Below are 9,400 nucleotides of genomic sequence, written 5' to 3' on the forward strand. Positions count from 1 at the left end.
GTAAATACCTGGATTATTCAGGATTCCTCTATGTCCTCTCTTTAGAGCTCAACTATACATATAAATAATTGGCACCCCAAGATCTATAGAGAGGAGCTACGACAAAGTACTTATGCCAATGTAACATAACAACCTTCTCAGCTTCGTAAACGGTACAAAGCCTTCTCTACCATGTTGCCTGCTTGTAGTAATCTCAATTTATGAGGTTATGGCTTCCTACCAAATATAAAAAGCACTTAATTGTACCAATGTAGCTAGTGGCTAAAGGGCTCTGGAAGAGACATCAGCAGTTTGCCTCTGATGCCCATCTGCACAATACATCTCAGCACAATTTTTGTGTCGTGCAACAGTTCTGCGCCAGGCAATTGTGGCTGCCAATTCTCAGACTGCCAGATTGTGGAGTGTTGCCTCAGCCTCCTCTCCTCTCCCCTCTACTTGGGAGTCCTCCAGGCAGCCGCTGCTGCTGCCCCGGTCTCTGAGCTGCCCTCCCCCCTTGCTCCAAAGAGAGGTGCCTCCTCACACTGCCCCACAGGGGCCTGGGAAGAGGATATCTGCAGCCTTAGTGGCCCAATGGAGAATGGCCAGTTCCTTACCTTGGGAGGCAGCAGTGGCAGCAGTGGGCCCTCAGCTCCCAGGCAGGCCTTGCACACAGCAAGCACAAGAAACGCCAGAGGAGCGCCTGCCTGCCTGCCTGCCCAGGCTCCCACTAGTCCGTCCATTCCCAATAGCAAGGGCTGGTGGACTGGCTGGGCACCCTCACCTGCTTGCTTGCTTACTCCAAGGCCACCTCAGCTCCTGGCAACCAGCACCCCCAGAGGCACCATTCGCCTGCGGAGCTGCTGCAACAAACAGCTGTGGAAGCCTTTGGGAGGCAGAGACGCAAGAGGGCATCAGAGGAGGGAGGAAAGGAAAGAGGGACGGAGGCCAGTGTTGCCTGTGGCACCCCTGACCATCCTTCAAGGCACCCTAGGGCACCATGGCACACTGGTTGAAAAGCACTGGGAGGCTCATTTTGATTGTAACACTTGAATGGAACAGTAAAGAGAACTGAAGGAAATCATAAAATCCTGTGCAATGCTTCTCATTCCAGTGCTGCTTCTCCTTCTCATGCCTGAGAAATAAGTCTTAAAAGGCAATGAAAGTTTTGAAACCCAAGCTTTAATTAACATCACCCGTACTGTTGAAAAAAACTTTTATATATAGCATTTATAAGCCACTCTCATTTCAAGCATTCAAAGCAGTGTATAAAGTAACAAGAAGGGCAAGCGTTTCATAATACAAGTGAGAGATGCTTCATCATAAAATTCCTATTGGAATCAACAGAAATCCTGCAAGGCAATTACTCTTAACATATGTCCCCAGTGCAAATTTGCAATCACAAACTTTCCTTGACTCCCTCTGGAATGTGATAAAGCACTATTGCTAGGAAGAAACACTGCATAGCCAATGATGTTGAGAAGGAAAGCTATTTTAAATTAGTTTACTCTTAAAGGTAAAGGTAAAGGTACCCCTGCCCATACGGGCCAGTCTTGACAGACTCTAGGGTTGTGCGCCCATCTCACTCTATAGGCCGGGGGCCAGCGCTGTCCGCAGACACTTCCGGGTCACGTGGCCAGCGTGACAAGCTGCATCTGGCGAGCCAGCGCAGCACACAGAACGCCGTTTACCTTCCCGCTAGTAAGCGGTCCCTATTTATCTATTTGCACCCGGGGGTGCTTTCGAACTGCTAGGTTGGCAGGCGCTGGGACCGAGCGACAGGAGCGCACCCCGCAGCGGGGATTCGAACCGCCGACCTTTCGATTGGCAAGTCCTAGGCGCTGAGGCTTTAAACCCACAGCGCCACCCGCGTCCCCAGTTTACTCTTAGGAAGCTGCTTATGAGAAAGAACTAAATACTGTATATGTGATATACATCAGTATGCATATATGGATATATTTTAAGACACTAAAAGGTTATACCATAAGAGTACTAATTGGCTATTATACAGGTAGATTAAAGGATTGTAGGCAGTTGCATCCATTTAAAAAGAAATTATATAGAACACCAAGGTCTGAGGAAAACAGAACTGCATGATTTCAACGGCAGTTTTCCCAACATACTGCAATAATTTTCATAAGCGTTTGATATCAGGAGTGAAATTTGATTGCACATGCTTGATATGTTATAATTACATGAACTATTTAACAAAGTTCAAAATCACTGGGCTGCTAAGAGTCATTACTGCTAATTTGCAAATTTAATAGTAAATGGAATACCTACAGAGAAATGTGCAGTTATGAAAGGTTATGAAAGTTACAAGTTATGAAAGGTACAAGGCAAAGTTTCCCCTTTCGCCATTACTGTTTATTTTGATTGTAGAAATTTTAAGTATTGAGATAAGAAAAAATTCTGCCATACAAGGAATACAACTAGGCTTTCAAAGTTATAAGTTGAGGGCATTTGTGGATTATGTGGTTTTGGTTTTTTTAGAAGATGCAACCAAAAGTGTGATAACAATACTGGAGATGATCTTAAAAATTGGGGATTTGGCAGGGTCTATATGAACAAAATTAAAACTAAAATATTGACCAAAAAATAGTTGAACAAACAAGTAAAATATTGCAAGAAACAACACTTATCAAAGTATTTTTTTAAAGTTAAACAAATATCTGGGAATTTGGATTACAAATAATAATAATATGAAGCTGTTTCAAAATAATTATGGGATGGTCTAAAATGAGATATGGAAAGCTGGAATAGAATGAATCTAGTCCTACTGGGAACAGATCTCAGCTGTTAAAATGAACATTTTGCTCCTCATCCAGAGTGGCGTGCAACCTTGAAGGGTTGGTGTACCAGATCGACAAGTTCTCTCCAGAGACGGGGCAGCAGCGCCCAGTTGCAGCCAGCTCCCTGAAGACCAGGACTGAAGTGCAGCAGCAGCCACCAGAGCGCACGTGGTTCTCTGGGATGGGAGCCACAGTAGCAGCAAGGCTGTGTTTCTGGCACTGGAATATTTGCAGCCAGGAATAATTGTCCGCCTGAAGGCAGCTCCGGGTGCCAGGGTTCAAGAGAGGCTCTTGCAGGAGAAAAGCAGGGCAGGAAGAATCTCTCAGGGTGGGAGACCAGGAGAAGAGGTGAAAGCCGACAGAATCTGCCTTTCTATGTGTGGATAAATGATGAGATATGCACATTATAAATGTGATAAAGGGTCTTTTTAGTTGTTTTTCTCTGTTCTTTTTTCCCTTTCTCTTTTCTATACAATTGTGTTTTGTATTTTCTTATAAATGAATCTGAATTTTACTGTTTAATATGTTTAAAATGGTGTTTTATATTAAATATAGAGAGAGCCAAAGCTCTCATTCTTATTGCAGACACTACCAATTCTTAGCAATATGGGCTGCTTCAAACAATGGAAAATAGAAATTTCCAAATTTATCTGGCAGGGGGGGAAACCTAGGATAAAATTTAAAATATTAATGGATATGAAGGCAAGAGTGGTTTTTGCCCTGTCAGACTTAAAACTATACTATGAAGCAACCTGTTTGGCTTAGTTAAAAGACTGTTTATTATGGAAAAATGTTAGACTATTATAAGGCTTTGGTAACAGTTTTAGCTGGCATGCTTACTTATGGTATGAAAAGGTGAAGGTAAATAAATATTTTCTGAACCACCCAATAAGAAGTCGTCTGTATGTGGTATGGATAAATATAAAGACCTATTAGAAAAGGGGGAAAACCTGTTACTGTCCCCAATTGAAGCTAGCTCTTGGGGAAAAAATAATATGAGGGAGAAATGGGGCACATATAGAGATTTATTACAATTTAAGGTGGTGGAATGTAAAATGAAGTCAAGAAGAGACAAACGAATGGATATCATATTGGATTCAATATCGTCAAACGTATGAATATTTTTAAAAAGACTCATTAAAAGGTTTTGGAGGTGGAGGGTCGGACTTTGAAAAGGAATTACTGAGTGGCAACGAGAAATTGATCTACAAGATGTACAAAGTGTTGCCTGAATGGGAAACAAGAAGAGTTGGTAAAATCAACAATGATTCACTGGGCTCTTGGCCCAGGGCATAATATGGAAATGGTTAAGTGTGAAAAGTTGTGGAAAACTGATCTTAATTTTACTGCCTGTAGTGGGCTGAAAGAAAATTATATGAAAATGATATATAGATTGTATATAACACCCCTGAAAATGGCTAAAATGTGTAAGAATGCTAATAAACAATGTTAGAAATGTAAACAAGCTGATTGTGCTTTTATTCATATATAGTGGTTTTGTATGAAAGCAAAAGCCTACTGCGAAATGATAAATTAAGTAAGATGTTTAGAACAACAATAGGGGGGAAACCAGAAGCTTTTTTGCTAGGTTTGCTCAGGCCAGAGATACCAAAAATAATGATAAAACTGTTTATGTATGCAACAATTGCAGCAAGGATTATATATGTGCAGAAGTGAAAAGAAACGGCAATGCCCACAAGAGAAGAATTGGATTAACAAGTTATGCCAAAATGGCAAAACTAACCACTAGGCTAAGAGACTCCTAATGATGAGGTGTCTGTAGAAGAATGGAAACCCTTTTCACATTACTTAAGAAAATACTTTAATTCTTTTTCAGTATGAGATGGATTTATATCTTAAGCAACAGAAGAAGAATATGTTATTTTTAGGTTTATATTTTACAGTTTGTGTGATATTAGAAACAAATGGGCAGTTCAGAGAGTGGAGATATAATGTCTTATCAAGTGATATGGGAAGTCAGAGAAAAATAAGAATGGTAACATATGATTTTTAAAAGATGTACTATGTAAAAACTTTATATATATATATATAAAATATTATATTATATTATATTAAAAAGACGTACATTTACTTCTGACTTTTACTAGAGTTTGACCTAGTGTTCTTTAAAATATTGATACTGGGAACCAGTGACTTCAAACAGGACAATACAAACAAACACCTGAATAACGGGAGAGATAACAGAATCCAGTATAGCATGCATTCTTGCTATATGGGACATTGTCAGTTAATGTGCCTTTCCCCAGCATATAAGAAAATTTGCCATTCATAAATAATTCACTGGATCAGACCAAAGACTCCTGGTTTTATGGTATTTTGATAGGTTTTGGTGATGTGCTCTATATAGTGGAAACCACCAGCAGTGGAGGAATGGGGTGGTGGAAGGGGCAGGGTACAGCGGGCAGCACCTACCTTGGGGACGGCACACTGGACCCCAAAGGGCAGCACCCTCCAGCCCCATGCCTGCTACCTCCCCCTCAGCCACCCTGAAAAGAAAGGGCAGGGCTGGCGTCCGCCAGTCACCTCTCCCTCAGCCACCCTTCAGCAGGGACAAGTGTCTCAGCCCCGAACTGCTTTTGCTGCCAGCACACATGCATGCCATGTCCCCCTCAGCTCCGGCAGTGCGCCCCGCCCCACATGTCCCACCCTATAGAACAATGTGCACATGCTGGTGGCCACCTGCCCTGGGTGTCACCAGGGCTCCATACGCCACTGGAAGCCACGCATCTTTGATACTCTTATTAAACTCCATTATGTTTTCTAATCTAAAAGACACAAGCACTTACAGCCTTTCCTCGTAGAACTGATGCTTCCAACTCTTATAGCAGAAAATAAAATATAATAATTATTATTACTATTATTATTATTATTATTATTATTATTATTATTATTATTATACCCCAGCCACTCTGGGCAGCTTCCAGCATATACAGAAACATAATAAAACAGCAAACATTAAAAACCTCCCTATACAGGGCTGCCTTCAGGTGTCTTCTAAAGGTTGTATAGTTACTTAACTCCTTGACATCTGATGGAAGGGTGTTCCAGAGGGTGGGCACCACTACCAAGAAGGCCCTCCGCCTGGTTCCCTGTAATGTCCTTTATCGCAGTGAGGGAGCTGGCAGAGGCCCTCAGAGCTGGTCATAGAATCATAGAATCATAGAGTTGGAAGAGACCACAAGGGCCATCGAGTCCAACCCCCTGCCAAGCAGGAAACACCATCAGAGCACTCCTGACATATGGTTGTCAAGCCTCTGCTTAAAGACCTCCAAAGAAGGAGACTCCACCACACTCCTTGGCAGCAAATTCCACTGTCAAACAGCTCTTACTGTCAGGAAGTTCTTCCTAATGTTTAGGTGGAATCTTCTTTCTTGTAGTTTGGATCCATTGCTCCGTGTCCGCTTCTCTGGAGCAGCAGAAAACAACCTTTCTCCCTCCTCTATGTGACATCCTTTTATATATTTGAACATGGCTATCATATCACCCCTTAACCTCCTCTTCTCCAGGCTAAACATGCCCAGCTCCCTTAGCCGTTCCTCATAAGGCATCGTTTCCAGGCCTTTGACCATTTTGGCTGCCCTCCTCTGGACACGTTCCAGTTTGTCAGTGTCTTTCTTGAACTGTGGTGCCCAGAACTGGACACAGTACTCCAGGTGAGGTCTGACCAGAGCAGAATACAGTGGCACTATTACTTCCCTTGATCTAGATGCTATACTCCTATTGATGCAGCCCAGAATTGCATTGGCTTTTTTAGCTGCCGCGTCACACAGAGTCTGGGCTGAATGACAGTGGCTGAGGTATTCAGGGCCAAAGCTGTTTAGGAGTTTATACCAACACTTTGAATTGTGCCCGGAAATGTACTGGGAGCCAATAAACTTATAGAAGCAGACTTATTGTTATCTACAGCAAATGAATATTAGATCATGCCCCTTATTAGCATTTGCCAATAGAAAGCAGGCATCATGCTCAGTGGAATGTATTTGGAACCATGATAGCAACATAACACTATTAAGCCAGTTTATCACTTAATCCCCCAGAACTGAAGATGTAACTGCACCAGATTCCTTCACTGTTGACATTTAGATTGTAAACTCCTAAGGGCGGGGATTTGTCTTTTCCCCTTATGATACCCTGGAAAAATACAATGTGAAATACTTCTAACTATTGCTTTATAAATCTTCAAACAAACTATGGGAACAAGATGAAGTCAAAACAGATACATCCGCTCTTGTCCTTGACAGTATCCAACACTGAGGATGAAACGAACACAATATGCGTCCCCACCATAACATTAAAAACTGAAGCTGCAGCTCAAATTCAGTTACACTGGTGACCCAAGAAAGTTATTCCTGCCACCAGTTTTTTTTTAATTAAAATATGTGTTAGTCCATAGACCATAGCAGAACATGTCTGCAGTTAATAGCATTATATCAAATATGTACATAATGCTAAATGCTTTGTTTTAGTATACATTTTTTGCAGTTTTATTCTACAAGGACCCAACTCAGACTAGCCACAACTACACAAAGGTAGATGGGAGTTTACTGAAAAGAAAAAGGCAGCCCTGCCCCAATTACATCACCACCAACAGGTATGAACTTGCTGTTTGGAGCAGAGAGAAAAACTTCTTGATGTTAAGATTGTGCAATAAGCTCCTCTGAGAGGCGTTTCTCCTTTTCAAAGTTAGTTTTATTGTCCAGCGTCATGAAATGCTTAAACTACTTTTGCTCAGCTCATGTATCAGATTTTTTTAGCTGCTGGTTTTTCCCTCGGGAAAGAGGCAGTAAAAGGGGAAAGAAAGAAGAAAATCTTCATTTCCCCCCTTTTGACAGATTTCCAAAATAAGTAAATTTGCCTGGAAATAAAGCTGGCTCCTTGCTCTAAAAACTTCACAAAAGTGAAGGGAAGAAGAAGAAAGGGGAAACCACTTACAGATCAAAATAACCACCACAAAACTCTCCCACCATCCCTGCTGCAGCTTTCAAACTGGTTTTTCAGCAGCAACAGAACACTTTCTTTACAGCTCTTAAACTTAAGCCAAGTGAAGGGAGACGGGGAGAGTGGATGAAACTCCAGGCAAGTTTCTATGAGGTTGACAAGGCTTTCAATCATAGATTGGGAACCACTTACATTAATAACGTCTAACCCTTTTTCTTTTTAGGAAAAGCAGAGTTGAAAAGGCACTGGTCTCAACTATTCCTTCTACTATTCCTTAACTATTCCAGATAGTAAAGAGGTCATTTTAAAAGGTTGGGACGGGGAACCAAGCATACAAACACACTGAACTTGCAAACCTCAAGTCTGGCTGGAATGCTAGTTGCTAGGCTTGGGCATTCCTATGAATCACTGGTGGTTTTCCCCACGTTACAGGAAAAGGATAATGAACTCTGGGCAGGAACCACTTCGCAGGGTATTTGGGTCCTTGTGAAACTGACAAAGTCCACACATAAACAACAGACTTCTCTCCACTATCAATTTGTTCGTCTTGGCCAAGTCTCTTCCTGTAAAACCCCAGAGAATCACGTGGTACCTTAAAAGCAAATAACTTTATTACGACATAACCTTTCAGAAGCTAGGCAGCACTTTAGAATATAAACAAAATAAGAAAAATAACTAGGAAATATTCTGGGACAAGTTCTGTATTGGGGTGGATGTCACCTCAATGGCAGACAAAGTTGGCTCTCATTCTTAGAAGGTCATTCCAAAGAGGTCACTGGGTATAGTGGGAACGTGTGCCTAACTTGCTGCCTCTGTCCTGTTATTTAAGAAAAGTCTGAAGTCGCCAGCAAGTTACCCTGGAAGCCGAGAAGAAATTGTGGCACTTGTACCACCTCTAGTTTTCACCTCTATTGAGCTTTCCCTCCAAGACCTAACAACCGATCGCCATCACAGTCTCAGCTCCCCAGAAAAGGATTACTATTAGCAAATATTATTACTACTATCAAACAATTATGGCAAATGTTCTATGATAACCTGGGAGGCATCTGATGCAAAGCCGCCACCGCATAGAGCCAGTCTGGAGTAGGGAGCCCAGACAAAACCCCAGAAGACAATTCCACAGCCCCAAAAGTCAGTATTTTAGCCCAGGTGAAAACTGTGGAATTATCCAAGTCTGGGCCAGCACCGCGGGAAAATAAATACTAACTCAGCGGGCGGGCAAAATCAGGGGCGCTGCCTCCCGCGGAGCCTGTGCCAAGCGCCCTCCGGACTAAGCCAAGGCGCCTCCAGACTCCAGCGCCGAGCGCCGACCCTCCCCGCGAGCCTCGCCCTCGCCGCGCTCACCTTTCTTCTCGTCGGCGGCGGCGCCGCACAAGCTGCCGGCCAGCAGCCCCACCAGGAGGGCGGCGGCCGCGCGCCTGGCCCCGCCGAGCCCCATCTCCCGCCGGGTGGCTCCTCAGCGAACCCTCGCGCGCCGGGCTGCCTCTCCGGCGCCGCCCGGGACCATGCCAGGGGAGCGCCGCCTGCCGCGCTCGCTGCTCTCCGGCAGCCGAGAGGAGGAGGAGCGAGAAGAGGCTCTTGGGCCGCCGGACTGGGCGCAGGGGCGCTTCTCCCGGCAGCCGGCCCCGCTCCAGGTGCGGGAGGCGCCGGCCAGCGGAGCTGCTTTGCGCGCG

At 43.7% G+C, this 9,400-nt stretch overlaps 1 protein-coding gene across 2 annotated transcripts in view; it reads right to left on the reverse strand.

The window, feature by feature from the left end:
• The window catches only part of EGFR (epidermal growth factor receptor), a 143,823-nt gene extending 134,675 nt beyond the window's left edge, over positions 1 to 9,148 (reverse strand). For both annotated transcript variants that reach the window (XM_053410047.1, XM_053410046.1), the window contains exon 1: positions 9,072 to 9,148. The gene's annotated coding sequence lies outside the window, so the exon portion shown is untranslated. The remainder of the gene's footprint in view (positions 1 to 9,071) is intronic.
• Between the last annotated feature and the right edge of the window lie 252 nt (positions 9,149 to 9,400).

Source organism: Podarcis raffonei, chromosome 12, assembly GCF_027172205.1.
Source record: "Podarcis raffonei isolate rPodRaf1 chromosome 12, rPodRaf1.pri, whole genome shotgun sequence".
Taxonomy (NCBI): domain Eukaryota; kingdom Metazoa; phylum Chordata; class Lepidosauria; order Squamata; family Lacertidae; genus Podarcis; species Podarcis raffonei.